This window comes from Geotrypetes seraphini, chromosome 6 (assembly GCF_902459505.1).
Source record: "Geotrypetes seraphini chromosome 6, aGeoSer1.1, whole genome shotgun sequence".
Classification (NCBI taxonomy): domain Eukaryota; kingdom Metazoa; phylum Chordata; class Amphibia; order Gymnophiona; family Dermophiidae; genus Geotrypetes; species Geotrypetes seraphini.
In genome coordinates this window covers 122649458-122664773 of record NC_047089.1, presented here as the reverse complement: position 1 = coordinate 122664773, position 15316 = coordinate 122649458, and the positions used below count along the sequence as shown (strand labels likewise).

Here is a 15316-nt window from a genome sequence, read left to right as displayed (position 1 = left end):
CAGCAGCAGCATTTCCCACCCTTCCCTGTGCAACAGCAGCATTTCCCACCCTTCCCTGTGCAGAAGCAGCATTTCCCCCCACACAGCAGCATTCCCCCCACACACACTTCCCTGTGCAGCAGCAGCATTTCCCACCCTTCCCTGTGCAACAGCAGCATTTCCTGGCCTTCCCTGTGCAGAAGCAGTATTTCACCCCCCCACACACACTTCCCTGTGCAGAAGCAGCATTTCCCACCCTTCCCTGTGCAGAAGCAGCATTTCCCACCCTTCCCTGTGCAACAGCAGCATTTCCTGGCCTTCCCTGTGCAGAAGCAGCATTTCCCCCCCACACACACACTTCTTGTGCAGAAGCAGCATTTCCCCCCCCACACACACAATTCCCTGTGCAGAAGCATCATTTCCCCCCCCCCCACACACACTTCCCTGTGCAGAAGCAGCATTTCCCCCACACACACACTTCCCTGTGCAGAAGCAGCATTTCCCCCCCCCACACACACACACACTTCCCTGTGCAGAAGCAGCATTTCCCCCCCCCACACACACACTTCCCTGTGCAGAAGCAGCATTTCCCCCCCCCACACACACACACTTCCCTGTGCAGAAGCAGCATTTTCCCCCCCACACACACACTTCCCTGTGCAGAATCAGCATTTCCCCCACACTCACACACTTCCCTGTGCAGAAGCAGCATTTCCCGCCGCCCCCTTCCCAGCCGCCGCGTTTAAATGGAGAGAAAAGCGCTACCCTGCGCTACCGCTGACTTTGGCGTCTTCTATCCACTGCGGCCAACCCTAGTGGAAACAGGATGTAGTCAGAGAGGGCGGGCCACAGTGGACAGAAAACGGCAAAGCCAGCGTTAGCGCGGTGCAGCGCTTTTCTCAATTTAAACGTGGATGAAGCCCTGCCTTCCCCATAGGTTTAAAAAGAAAGGAACTTGAGAGTAAGTAGTTTAAGGCTGCTGTGGCTATATTTAGGAGAGAGTTCTGCCTACACTACTTCCTCAGGGTAAGGTTCTGTTGTTTACAGAAACTGACAGACCCAGTTTGTGCAGCAGTTTCTGAGATGAGACAGTATGTCGAGATTTGCGGGACCATCAGATTTCCATGCGGCTGAATTGGTAATGAGGTCGCAAGATTCTGGCACTTCTGCCTCCTCGGTGGCTGTTTCAGTTTCCCACAGTTTTTCTCCTGTGGGTGAGAACAATATGGCTGCAACTCTCTGCTGGATCAGAGTCCAGTTCCCAGTCGGATCTGTTGGCTGATGCAGGGCTTCTTCATGGGAAGTTTTGGCGGTGAGTGAGGGTGGGAGGGGGGAGTCGCCGGCTGTGCTGTGCTGTGCTTTACTTTCCCGATCTGGCCGCCGCATACGCACTCTGACCACGGACCTACGGATCACAGATCAGGGATCACAGATCACGCAGGTCTGAGTGCGCATGCACGGCTAGCGTTTTATTATATAGGATACAGTGCTCCGCCGTGGATTTGCGGTCCCGGTCATTCACGGTATTTTCCAACAGCGAATGACCAGGCAGGAGAGGGCAGCCGAAGCACCTTTGACACGCAGCTCCTGATTGGTGAGGCCCAACTTTAGTACAGGAAGAGGCAGTCGGAGCATACCGCGAGTGATTTCCTTCATTCGCCAGCGCTCCGGCTGCCCTCTCCTGTCTCCCTTGCTGAAAACCATATTTGCGGTTTTTCAACATTCGCGGAGGTTCCTGAAACGGAACCCCCGTGAATATCGGGGGAGTACTGTATACAACAAAATGCTATAAAATTAGATTAACAAAACCTTGCTCGGAGGAGGATGGTAACTGAGAGGAACTTGGTGGAATAAGTTCTGCCTCTCTTTCTCTGTTTAAATCCCTGAGGCTTCTAACCTGTGGGATGAGTAGAACTGCTCCCATACCCAGCTGAATGATAGCACACAGAAATCAGCTGCTCTGAGAAGGGTAACGGAGAGGCGTATACTACTGTCCTCCTGACTAGGATGAACGGACAGATGCTGAAATGTTATCAGAAATTAGGGATGCTAACAAACTGGGTAACAATAATAATGGGTGATAATGACTGGATAAATGTAACATCAGGGCATGCTTGTGAGGTAATTCCTGTGATCTGCGCAGAATCAGCACTCCCCTCTGGCCCGAGGCTGCTGGCACATCTTTGGGCAACCTGCACAGGCTCTGCATGCTTCCCTCTATCGCGTTCCTTCCCTTGATGTCACTTCCTCATCATAGGCAGTACTGTGGTAGAGGGAAACCTGCAGAGCTGGTGGGTAGTTTACCAGTAATTGGAATTGGTGTTGCTGAAGTACATTGGAGAGAGAATGAGCAGTGTTGGCTGAGGGGAGAGTGAAGTGCTTAGAAGGATTGGGTGGAGAAGAGGGTAGGAGACGCTGGCTGGGAGAGACAGGGGTGAGAGAGACGCTGGCTGGGAGAGACGGGGGTGAGAGAGACGCTGGCTGGGAGAGAGACTGGCTGGGAGAGATGGGTGAGAGAGACGCTGGCTGTGGGGGGGAGGGGAGGGAGGAGCAGGGGTGAGAGAAGATGCTGGCTTGGGGGGAAACAGGTGTCTGGGGGTTTTTTGGTTCACAATGTAGCCTGGACCATCTTCAACTCCAGAGATGCAGAGAGTTTTTCACTGATCAATTTTGATGCCTTCTGCTAGAAGAAAGTCACTAAATGAGAAAAAATTGAAGGCTCTTTGTTTCCTCTAGTGTAATTTAATGAAAATACTGAATTGTACTAAATTCTGGTTAATAATCGGTAAAAATATTTGTTTAAATGTCAAACTTGCAAATTTTGTGTGCAGAATTCCTCCAGGAGTATTATCATACTGTATAACGATGCCTCCTCCAATTCAATTCACCCTATCACTGTGATATAGTTTGTAACCTGGAATGACAGTTTAAGTTTAGTTGTCTTTGTTTCAGGGTATTGTTTGGTCTTACCCCTAAATATTTAACTGATCTTTTTTCTTTTGCCACTAATAAACATGAGAAGCTCGCATTTTAACTTTGTCTTTCTGCCTGTAAAAGGTTGTAGATTTAAAAGAAATCACCAATGTCTTTTGTCATATCAAGCGGCTCTATGTGGTAAGGATTTGTATCAATTGATCATGACTTCCAGTACCTACTTAGGTATGTTTTTAGATGTCCCCTAAATTCTATTTGCCAAATACTTGGGTAACTAATTCTCTCATTCAATTGTATATCTTATTTTTTATAAATCGCATAGAACTTCACGGTCCTGCGGTATATAAGCTGATTATCTTTCTTCCATCATGTCTCAGAGATGCCTATTATATCTATCTTTTTATTTCATGCAATATATTCTATTTCTCCCTTCTTGTTTCTTAGGCTTCTGTCATTTATATACATTTCAAACAATGTTCATCATATTTATTTACAATTTGCTCAGCATTTGTCGTGGATAATTTGCAATATATTCTAACTCTCCCTTCTTGTTTCTTCTTTTTATTTCTTGCAATATATTCTAACTCTCCCTTCTTGTTTCTTAGGCTTCTGGCATTTACATACACACATTTCAAACAATGTTTATCATATTTATTTACAATTTGCTTAGCATTTTTCATGGATCTATTCTAACTCTCCCTTCTTGTTTCTTAGGCTTCTGGCATTTACATACACACATTTCTTCTTTTTTTAATTCTTTATTTATTCAATTGTAATTGAATTATGACATATTACATGCCTCAGGAAACAGAAAATAGCTATTACATACAAAAAAATTTTTGAACACAAACTTTTATAATCATGAAAATCATGCATCAAAAATGGTCATATAGCTAAATCCCCTATAAGCCCACTATATAAAGGAGGAGAAAATTGTTAGGAAAAAGAGGCACAACAAAATTAAGAAATAATACTAAACCATTGACGACATCTCAAACAGGACTAAATTAATTTAAACATCCTTCCTCTTTTAGCTAGTCTCTTATTTCTTTCCTTAGGTCCCTAACCTGGACCTGTATCTTGCGCTTTTTTTCCAAGAAAAGCCTTTAATTGTTTGGGATCAAACAAAAGATACCTATTCATACAAAATTAATTCATACAAAATTAAACATTTTACAGGGAAATCGTAAGAAGAAATGAGCTCCCAGGGATAACACCTGAGGGTGCAACAACAAAAACTGCTTTCTTTTCTCTTGTGTATCTACACAAACATCAGGAAGTATCCCCACTTTTCCTCCCCAAAACAATTTATCATTATTACGAAAATACAGCCTCATCATCCAGTCTTTATCAGACTCAAAAACAAATGTCACCAGGAGCGTAGATCTTATGCTCTCTTCCTCTAAAGATATTTCCAATAACTGAGTGACATTTAAACTGTCCAAGGACAACTCTTCTTAGACCTGAGGATGTCATTTTTTTCGCTGGAACAAAGTAAACTCTGGAAAATGGAGGCACCACTTCCTTAGGAACCCCCAGAACTTCCATCAGATATTTCTTAAGCAGTTCAATGGGAGCTATATTCTTGGATTGAGGAAAGTTAACAAAACGTAGATTTAACCTATGAGTGTAATTCTCATTTTCTCAACTTTATTTCTCAGTTCCACTAACTCCTGACTAAAAGTCAGTGTGTTAGTCTTGCACTCTAAGATCTTGCTGGGTGTCCTCCATTTTTTTTCTCTAACTCGTTAAATTTCACTTCCTGTGTGATAATTCTGGATTTTACATCTTGCAAAGAATTATCTACCAAAACTTTACCAATAAAAATCTTCTCCAAGTGCGCAACAGCATCCCAGATGGAATCGAGAGTGACATGAGCGGGTTTTATCATCGGAGATATGCTGTGCTCACCAGTGTTCTGCTGCTGATACTGTTTCACAGACCTGGCAATCTCTCGGGGCCGAGCACAGCCCACAGCACCTTCGATATCCAAAGTTCCCCCTTCCCCAGTATATCACCCAGTTCCAAACTAATCTAAAACCCTCCTCCCTGCACCATCACCTCATTCACGCATTGAGGCTCCGGAGCTCTGCCTGTCTCTTGGGTCCTTCTCATGGAACAGAGAGCACTTCTGAAAATGCTACCCTGGAGGTTCTGGATTTTAACTTTCTATCTAAGAACCTAAATTTGGCTTCCAGAACCTCCATACCATATTTCACTATGTCATTGGTACTCACATGTACCAAGATAGCAGACTCTACCCCAGCATAGTCTAAAATCTTATCTAGGTGACACGTGAGGTCCGCCACCTTCGCACCAGGCAGGCAGGTCATATGATCCTCATACCCACCAGCCTTCCTACTATACATGCCTAATGATTGAATCTCCCACTATAATGGCCGTTCTAACCCTTCCTTCCTAAGCAGAAGCCCTTAGAGACACATTCTTGATACGAGAGGACATTGCATCCCCTGGTGGGCAGGTCCTGGCTACAGGATTGCTTCCTACTTTATCATGGTGATGCTCTCCTTTTAATAAGACCTCCCTCCTCCAAGATAGCACAGAGGCTGCCAGATTGGAGGTGAGACTTTTTTCTACAATGTCCCTGTAGGTCTCCTCTATGTACCTCTGTCTCCCTCAGCTTCTCCATGTGCTACTCTAGCCTCAAGAGATCGGACCCGTTCCCTGAGTGCTAGGAGCATAAGACCTCTCACCAACTGGAAGACCGTTTAGATTTTATCTGTTGTCATTTACTATGTTACTATGTTTAGCACTGCCTTCCTTTTTACGTAAAGCACTACTTCACCTCTAAATGTAGATTACGGTATCAACTCTGTGAGGAGAGCATGGCTTCCTTTAGGTGGAGTCCAGTGTCGCCTCTGTATGTTGTGTACACCTTTATCACTGTAGACTTTGGCTTCATCTTGTGCTCAGCCTTTTTTGGCTGTTGGTGTACACCTTCATATCTGTGCACAATCTGCGGCCTCATCTGTAGGTGAAGCACAACTTCATCTTTTTCTGTGGAACAGCTTCATGGTTGTCTGGGGAGCACAGCTTCATCTTGGTATGTGAAACGCAGCTTCAGCCTAGTGTGTTGAGCATGGTTCTGTCTTGAGGAGTCAGCATGGCTATGGGAACAGCAGCTTCATTCTTATGGCATCTTGGCTCTTTCTATGATACTTGAGCACAGTTGTAGCTTTAATGTTGGGTGTAACATCTTCATGTTGAGGCCTTGCAACTTCTTCCAGATCAGCAGTCCTCTATTTCAGCTCTGCCTATGATGGAAGGGCACGTTTTGAGACCTGATGTGGAGTTTAGTTGTAGCTCAGAATATGAAACACAACACGGGTTCGGAGTGCAGAATGCAATTCTGCTTTGCATGGAAGAATGGTTGAGTTGCTCTTTAAAGATGTTTTTACTCCTTAGCATCAGCCTCCACCTTTTAACTCCCTAATTCATATGTAGCTTTGTAACTGCTAACACTTCTTCTGAAGTGATACCCCTTCCTAATGTTCTTACCATTCCTCATTTACCGTCCTTTTTTATTAATTTTACTTCGATATATTTTAAACAACCTCTCCCTCCCTTACTTTCCTTCCTTTTCATGAATGCTAATTTTTTTTTTGTTTGAAATAATTTTTATTAAACAGAAAAGCACTGAACAGCCAATGAAAACAGTACAATACAGACATGGCAAGGAATGAGCAAAACAGCATATCAAACAGGGGAGCTCCCCCCCAAAGGAAGGGAAGACAAACCCCACGAGGCCCCGAAAAGGGCAAATCAAAAGCTACCCCGGCTCAGTCTGCATAAAAAAGAAGCACAGAGTGCATTCATGCTAAACAGTGCAATTCAACATTTTGCGATAAACATAACCCCCAAAGTAAACACAAGAAAAGAGACCCCCAATATCCATCCATCTCACACACCACAACATCCATACCCCAGTCATGCCGACCCACTCACTCACACACCAAAAACCATCCAAGCAAACGAGGAAACAGACAGCTCCCCCCCCTCCCAGTCCAGTGAAAGTGAATAAGGGCAAGGCACACACCCAATCACAGAGAGCCAACCTCCAATATGGTAGCATCCCATAGAGATCGATACAGGCGCCGGGATGCCGACATCGGCTCCGGGCAAGAGCGAAGCTCCCATCGAGCCACTTCGAGTAAGGAGCGCTTCCATCCTAGCACCTCAGGCGCACTGACATCCATCCAAAGACGGAGCACACCTTGCTTGGCCACCAACAGAGCAGTGTACAAAAAGCGCCAGTGTTCTGAATTTAGGCCCTGGTCTAGCACCTCCCCCTCGCACCCCAGTAGAATTAGTAAATAGGACCACTGAAAAGGCAGTTGCACAACCCGAGCCAAGAAATCCAACAAGTCCAGTAAGTCTCCAGCTGCAGACATTCTAGTAACATGTATACAAGGGTGCCACGCATACGCTGACATTTAACACATATATCTGATCCCCATAGGCCCGCCCTCCGTCCCCGCACCCTAGTGAAATATGTGCGGTGTAGTATTTTGAATTGTATTTCCTGCAGGGAGACACTCCGGGCCCCTCTGGGGATGCTAGAAAAACAGGCCACCATCATCTCAACCCCGACTGGCTCCCCCAGCTCCTTAGTCCATTGAGATGCTAAACCAAGGAGCCGAGCGTCCGGTCGCTCTGCCCGGGCCATCCTATACCAAGTGGAGAGAGAATTCAAAGAGGCAGGGAGAGAGAGAAAGATGTGGTCAACCTTCAGGAATCGATAGCCAGTTGGGGCGCACCTCTGTGAGGCCTCATAAAAGTGACGCAGCTGTAATTAAGCAAAGAAAGGCATATCAGGGAGAGACCAGTGATGGCGGAGGTCAGCAAGAGGAGGGAAAGTCCCATCCGCGAATGCCGAAGAGTTAACGTGCCCCAAACAGAAACAAGTGCCAAAACTGGCCTCCAGGCCACGCGCTCCACCAACACTCGGCGGGAACGCGGGGTTACCCCGAACAAATTGAAAAGCCCAGTGGTCCCGCGTTCCCCCCCCTATCCGGCGGCGCCACCAGAGCAGCGCACGCCGCAGCAGATCCACCCAAAGAGAATTACAGCCCATCCTGGGGCGCCGCCACCGAGGGACGTCAAGACAAGCCAGCGTGCTGTGCGGAGCCACCCAAGAACCAAACAGGCCCGGGGGGGCAAATCGATAACCTAGCGTGTAAAGTTCATGCACCCAGTGCATCAGGGCCACCACATTATATAACTGGAGATTCGGAAGCGCTAACCCGCCTCGGTCTCTGCTCTGCGTGAGTCTCCAGAACCCAACACGAGCCCTCCGGTTCCACCAGATAAAAGAACCAACAAAGGACCTGTAGGCCCTCTCCTACGTCACCCGCAGCCACAGAGGAATCATCTGTAAAGGATAAAGAATCTTGGGCAACAGAACCATTATCACTAAGGCAATACGACCAAAGAGCGACAAAGGGAGGTCCCCCCATCGATGACAAGCATCCCGAAGCTGAGCGAGGCGATTCACAATGTTGTTCCGATAAACCACGGTCCAGTCAGCGCTAAGGAAGATCCCTAGGTATTTAAGCTCCCCCACCGCCCATCTAAAAGGGAAAGTGGGCAGAGTTCGCGATGCACAAGGCGAAGAGACAGGGAGCGCCTCAGACTTACTGAAATTAATACACAGTCCGGAAAAAGCCCCAAAAGAGTCAATAAAAGAAGTTATGCAAGGGATAGAAACCCGGGCATTGCCGACAAAGAGCAGCATATCATCCGCAAACATGGTGATCTTACAGAGCTCTGCCCCCACTTGTATGCCCTCTATTCCCAGGGCGTCTCGGATCTTAGCCGCCAACGGTTCAAGCGAAAGGATAAATAACAATGGCGACAAAGGACACCCCTGCCGGGTCCCTCTCCGCAAAGGAAAAGGAGCCGTGCGCTGACAATTAATAAGGAGCTGAGCGGTAGGAGCCATGTATAAACGGACCACCCAGTCAAGGAATGAGCCGGTAATGCCAAAGTGCCGCAAGACCCAGAAAAGGTAAGGCCAAACAACCTTATCGAAGGCTTTTTCGGCGTCTAAACTAGCCAGTAAATTGTCCCCAGGGCATCCCCTGCCCTCCCTCAGAGCCACCAGTGCCTTGAGAATGTTAGCTGAGGAAAAACGACCAGGCACAAAACCCTGGTTAGGGTGTACAAGCAAAGGGACAACCTGAGCCAGGCGCTTAGCCAAAATAGCCGTAAGAAGTTTCATGTCTTGGTTAAGCAAGGATATGGGTCTATAAGAGCCCACCAGTGTGGGATCCTTGCCCAGTTTAGGAAGCACCACAACGTGAGCATGGTTCTGCTCAGGGAGAATTCTATCCGAGGCCTGCATATCACCAAACATAGCGCATAAGGCAGGGCCCACATGATGTTGTAAGATCTTATAAAACTCAGGCCCCATGCCGTCCGGTCCTGCAGCCTTAGCGAGTTTCAGACGTCCGATAGCCGTAGAAATCTCCCGACATGTAATAGGGGCGTTGAGTAATTCGCGGTGTGCCTCAGAGACAAGTGGAAGATTCAAGTCTCGAAAGAAAAGGTCGGGAGCCTCAGTATCATACGCGCCCGCGCTATACAGGTCGCTATAAAAACGAACAAATTGGGACTGGATATCCGCCTCCGTCCGATGCGACACATTAAAGGAGTCCCGGATATGGGAAATGCGCGCTGCACGGCGGAATGGTCGAACCAGGTTGGCCAGGAGCTTCCCCGCGCGATTGCCCCACCTATATAGTTGAAACTTGTAGACATCAAGATGAGTTAAAGCCCGCGCAGAGAGAATGGCGTTAATTTGTTTACGCAAACGGAGATACGACTGTCGAGCTTCCTCAGAACTGTGCCGCAGATGATATAACCGGCATTCCCTAATTTGTTTTGCCAGCGACGTAAGTTCAGCATCCCGTAGCTTACGCTTGCGAATAGAGTAGGCTATAATACAACCACGGAGATAAGCCTTCGCTGCTTCCCAAAACACAGTATCCGAGACCTCGGTCCCTTCATTCATCTGCTTATACTTAGACCATTCCTCGATGAGATAGGTGTGAAATTCCTCGTCTAAATACAGGGAGGGGTTAAAACGCCAAATACGATCAACGAGAGAACCGCTCCCCCACTTGAGAGACAATGTCACAGCAGCATGATCACTAAAAGGAACATCCAATATGTGGGTACGCACCGTCCGTCCAATGGAACGAGAGGGGAGTAAAAAATAATCCAGATGGGAGTGACAGTGATGAACCCCTGAAAAAAAGGTGAAATCCACCTCCCCAGGGTGGTAAACCCTCCACACATCCTGGAGGTCCAACTCTCCCATCAGGAATTCACTCCCCTAAGCTCATTATCCGCCGCCACTGGTCTCGGGGGTTTACAATCAATCGCTAGTGATGTTAAAATCCCCGCCTACCAGATGTTCATAATTTGGTAACGCTATCAAGTGGGCCAAGAGAGTAGAGAAGAAAGAGGGAGTATAGACATTAGGAGCGTAAACATTGCAGAGCACCACAGGTCTATCAGTCAAAGTCCCCGCCCAGATAACAAAGCGGCCCTGAGGATCCCGGATAACCCTGTGGGTGACCGCTACAACCGCCTTATGGATGAGAATAGCCACCCCCCTCTGCCTAGAAGAATAAGAGGACGCCACCACTTCCCCCACCCAGTCACACTGCAACTTCTGATGTTCACAGGCCGTGAGGTGAGTCTCCTGTAAAAAAGCCACAGAGACTTTTTCCTTCTTCAAGAACGACAGAACCTTGGTGCGCTTCACAGGAGAGTTGATGCCAGCCACGTTCAACGTAAGACACACCAAGTCAGCCATAGCCATGGGAAGTACCCAGCACCAATGCCCGGTCCCAACGAAACATCGCACAATTCCTGAGGGTCTCCCAGCCGGACCCCCAAGAACAAGCAATAGAGCTGCTAACCCTCCACTAAACTAGATAACCCCCCCCCGCAGCCATGCCCCCCTCCCCGCACCAGATCAACACCACTCAAACATCCACACCCAAGCACACCCCACACAATCAAACCACAGCCCACCAGACACACAATACCCCACCCGCACATCCTCCCACCCCTCCCTCCCATACCCAACCAGCATCCCATCCGTCCCCTCCCCACCCACAGTAAAAACATAGTACTGAAAGCCCCCCCAACCCCCTCACGCAAAAAGACCCAGAAAACCTCAAACACCACCCCACCCCCAACAGCAAACCTCCCAGCATAAATGCCCAAGGGCAACAGAAAGGTCAGTTGTCCAAAAAAAAACAACAACAAACAAACGAGGGGCAGAGGTCAAAACACCAGACACCCAAAGTTCAGGATCCCTGAGGTCAAAAAAAAAAGAAAACATCAGCATAGTCCAGGGACCCGGATAGAAAGGTCCTGTGCAGGTGTCAAAGCGGAAATGGCAGCAGGTATAACAGGATATTACACCCGTAAACTCCCCCCCAAAAAAGGGCCAGGAACATCATCCCGGTAGACAGGGAGGCAGCCCAGATCCCAGGCCCAAGCATAGGCATCCCCCAAAAACAGCAATCAGGGTAGCCATGAAACTGACAAAAAGTCAAGAAGCCAAGTCTGGCCCCAGAGCCCTAGAGCCCCCACAACATTGGAGGCAAAGGGCAAAGGCTCAAAACTGTTCAGCCCCCGGTCCAATCCTATGGGCTCTAGGGAGGCAAAATCTGAAGAGAGTCTCAGAGAAATTGAAGCAAATCTTCTTAGGGCACCGGAGGTACAGGCTTCAGAGAACTTAGCCTGTAGCGCCTCCATGTCCTCACAGGTCTTCGGTCCCCCGGCCTCAAAGACCCAGACCCGTGCAGGATATTGCACCACGAAGCGGAGGCCTCTGTTGCGGAGCTCGGTGCAATAAGGCGCTAGGGCGCGCCGGCGAGCAGCCACTTCAGTGGAGTAGTCGTTGAAAAGCAGGATCTTAGTGCCCGCATGCTCCAGCGCGCCTTTTTTTCTGTACAGAGCCATGACCTGTGCCTTGTCAGCAAAGTTCAAATACCTGGCAATAACAGGTCGTGGCCTGCCCGCGCCCTCCCGACGCGGACCCAGACGGTGCACCCTCTCCACCAAGGTGCGTGACCCTTCCGGGGTAAAGCCCACCGCTCCAGGCAGCCACAGCTCCACCAGCTCTCGCAGCTCAGCGTCTTGGATGGTTTCCGCCAGGCCCACCAGATGAATATTGTTGCGGCGGCCGCGGTTCTCCTGGTCTTCAAGCCGCTCGTGGAGGGTCGCGCACTGAGCCTGCAGGGCCTGTATCTGCGTCTCCAGCGTCCCAGAACGATCCTCCTGGGCAGCTATGCGGGACTCCGCGGTCTGGAGACGCTGACCATGACGCTCCAGGCAATCTCGAACATCCTCCACAGTTGCCTGGAGCTTAGTGAGTCTTTCATCAGTCGCCGCGGAAATGATCCGGGTCAACTCCTTGACCGCGTCGTCTTGAAGTAGCACTCTCGGCAGGGTTGCAGATCCGGACGCCATCTTAAAAGTCCCGTGCACGCGCTGAGCCCGAGTCGGCCGTGGGGTTTTAATGGGCATAACTTGCCTGAAAGCTGCTGCAGAGAGCCGCCGAAGCAGCCGTTAACACGCCGAAGCGTTCCGCTCCACCAGAAACCCACGAAGGAATAAAGGCAAAGCAGGATGGCTGAAAAAAGCGAAGATTAGAGCGTGAGAGGATCGGAGCACGAGCAGGGAGCCGCCGCTCAGCTCAACGTCATCACGTGACCCCCCGAATGCTAATTTTAATTTGTCCAATATTTTTTAAAATAATATTTGATAAATTATTGTTTTTATTTACTTATTTTGTTTTCTATAATTTTTTATAATGTACACTGTCTAGACATGTATTTTTATAGATGGTATATCAAAAATAAAGAAACTTGAAACTAGGCCTCTTCTGCGGTACCAGTCTGCTCTGTTTCTAGGTACAGATTCTGCTCCTTCGGGGCACTATGATTCCTTTAGCACAAAGAACCGGCGTGGCTCACTGTAGCAGTGAAGGAAGTGATCAGAGACAAGAAGACTTCGTTTAAGGAATGGAAAAGGTCAAAAGCAGACGAAAACTGGGAAAAGCACAAACAGCATCAACGCAAGTGCCATAAAGCGGTAAAGGGGGCCAAAAGAGACTATGAGGAAAAAATAGCCAAGGAGGTGAAAAACTTCAAGCCGTTCTTTCAGTATATTAAGGGGAAATGACCCGCAAAGGAAGCGGTGGGACCGTTGGATGATAATGGAATCATTGAGTTCTGATTGTGTTCAGATTCATATCTAGAGATGAAGGTGCTCTACTTATATAATTGTTTTCATTAATTGTCCTTCTGCTTTATTATGAGAAACTAGTTTTTAAGCTTGTTACATTAACGGGTGCTAGAATAGATGTCTGTCTGTAGGTGTTTCTTTTTGTCTGTCTCTCTCTCCTTGGCCGCTGTCTTTCTATTTGTCTTTTTTTTTCCTCTCTCTCTTCTGTCTCCTTGGCCCCCCTGTCTATCTGTCATTATTTCTTTTTCTCTCTCTCCTTGGCCACTGGATGTTGGGGATTTTTTTTTTTTTTTTTTTGCCTCTCTCCCCTTGGCTGCTGGCTATGTGTCTTTTTTTCTGTCTGTCTCTCTGGCTCCCTGTCTATTTGTCTTTTTTTCAGTCTGTCTCTCTTCCTTGCCCCCTTCTATCTTCCTGGCCCCCTGTCTTTCCTTCTGTATGTCTCTTTGTGTTTATGAAAACCCCCATTCAAAACCCCCCTAGATATACAATATATAAAAGAAATTAGGTTATTGTAAAGTCTCGTCTGGTTTCCCTGGGTCTGGAGGCGATGGGTACCCACTGGCAGCTCCTTTCCCTTCCCACGCCTGATGGCCACACGGACCGAGCAGCCCGGGCCCCGACCATCTGCTTCCCCTCCCCTTTCCCCTCCCCAGCTAGAAATCACCTTCAGCGGCGTCCTCCGAGCCCTGGGAAGAGACGCAGTGGGGCTACTCGTCCGGATGGTAGAAGGGGTGGATTTGAACCCTCTGTTCACCGCTCCCCCTCCCTCCCCAGCCTCGCTCGCTCCTCCATCCATGCCGGGGAACAGCCCTCCAATCGCCAGGAAGGAGTCAAGGCGGAAACAAAAAAAAAAGCCGCCGCTGAGATGGCAATCCAGGGCGCCCGGGTAATGGTGTACGCCACATGCGCCTCTTCCCCCCTCCTGCCAGCTCCATGGCTCTCTCCAGCAAAGGTTATTTTTAAATGTAAAGGTGCCGCGGCGGCTCCTCTCATGATCGCTGCCTGCATCGGAAGCCTTTAACTTAAAAATAAACTATAGTGCAGTTTTTCCTGGAGGTCTACGTGAGCAGGAAAGCCAGCGCTTTCCAATTTGTCTGGCGGCCACTGGAAAGCTAAGCGCGCATACGCACTCTACCGACCACGGACTTACAGATCAGGGATCAGGAAACACGCCGGTAAGAGTGCGCTTGCGCGCTTAGCATTTTATTATAGTAGATACTGACTGACCAAGGAGCATGCCATCCAGTGTGATAGTTCAGTTTAATGCTCTCTTATCTCCACCTACTGGTATATGGTCATAACTCAAAACTCTGGATTAATCTGCTGTGACTAAAGGAAAGAAAATTATCAGGTAAGACATAATGATTCAGAACACTGCAATCAGGTTGAGCTTCGGATTAAAAAAAAAATGACCACATCTCAGCATACTACTGCTTGCTTCATTAGCTTTCTGTGTCTGCATATCTTGTTTAAGCTTTCATGCATTGTTCATCATGCTCTAAATGCCAACTCCAAGAATTGAAAGTCCAGGATTAACAACTCCCTTCAACTGATTGCCCCCTCATCCAAAGGATTGAAATATACATGGATATTCAACACTCTCTTCACGTTTGCTGCTACCAGAACCTTCCAGCACCCTTGAACAGAACTGAGCAACCTCATCTTCAGTAAACACCTAAAAACTTACTTGTTTGTTAAATACCTGTCTGCTCGGTAACTCAGCCTCTTTGGAGTTTTTCTCTTTTGTTGTGTTTTATGTATGAAAATATTTGCTTGTATACATCCTTCATAGGTACTATAGTTAGATTGTGAGCCCATTGGGACAGAGAGGGAAATTACTTAAAAGTACCTGATTAGACTTTTAGCCATTGTATAAGTCAAATTTTATATTGTTTTGTAAATCGCTTTGAAGCCAGAGTGGTGATTTAGCGATATATAAACACTGCATTAAATTAAAATAAAATAATTTTTCTGTATGGAATTCCATTTTGTGTTTAATATTATTCAGTGTTTAAAGTGCACATTGCCTGATGAGTACCAGCTTATATTTATTTTAGACACAAGTCTGTGTTTTTAAATTTTTAGCTCTGAAGAATTTGTATATTTTGAGTTT

General features: G+C 47.6%; 1 protein-coding gene across 6 annotated transcripts in view; it reads left to right on the top strand.

Moving 5' to 3' along the window:
• TPP2 (tripeptidyl peptidase 2) overlaps positions 1-15316 on the top strand; it is a 1323399-nt gene that overhangs the window by 13557 nt on the left and 1294526 nt on the right. The gene's annotated exons all lie outside the window — the stretch shown is intronic.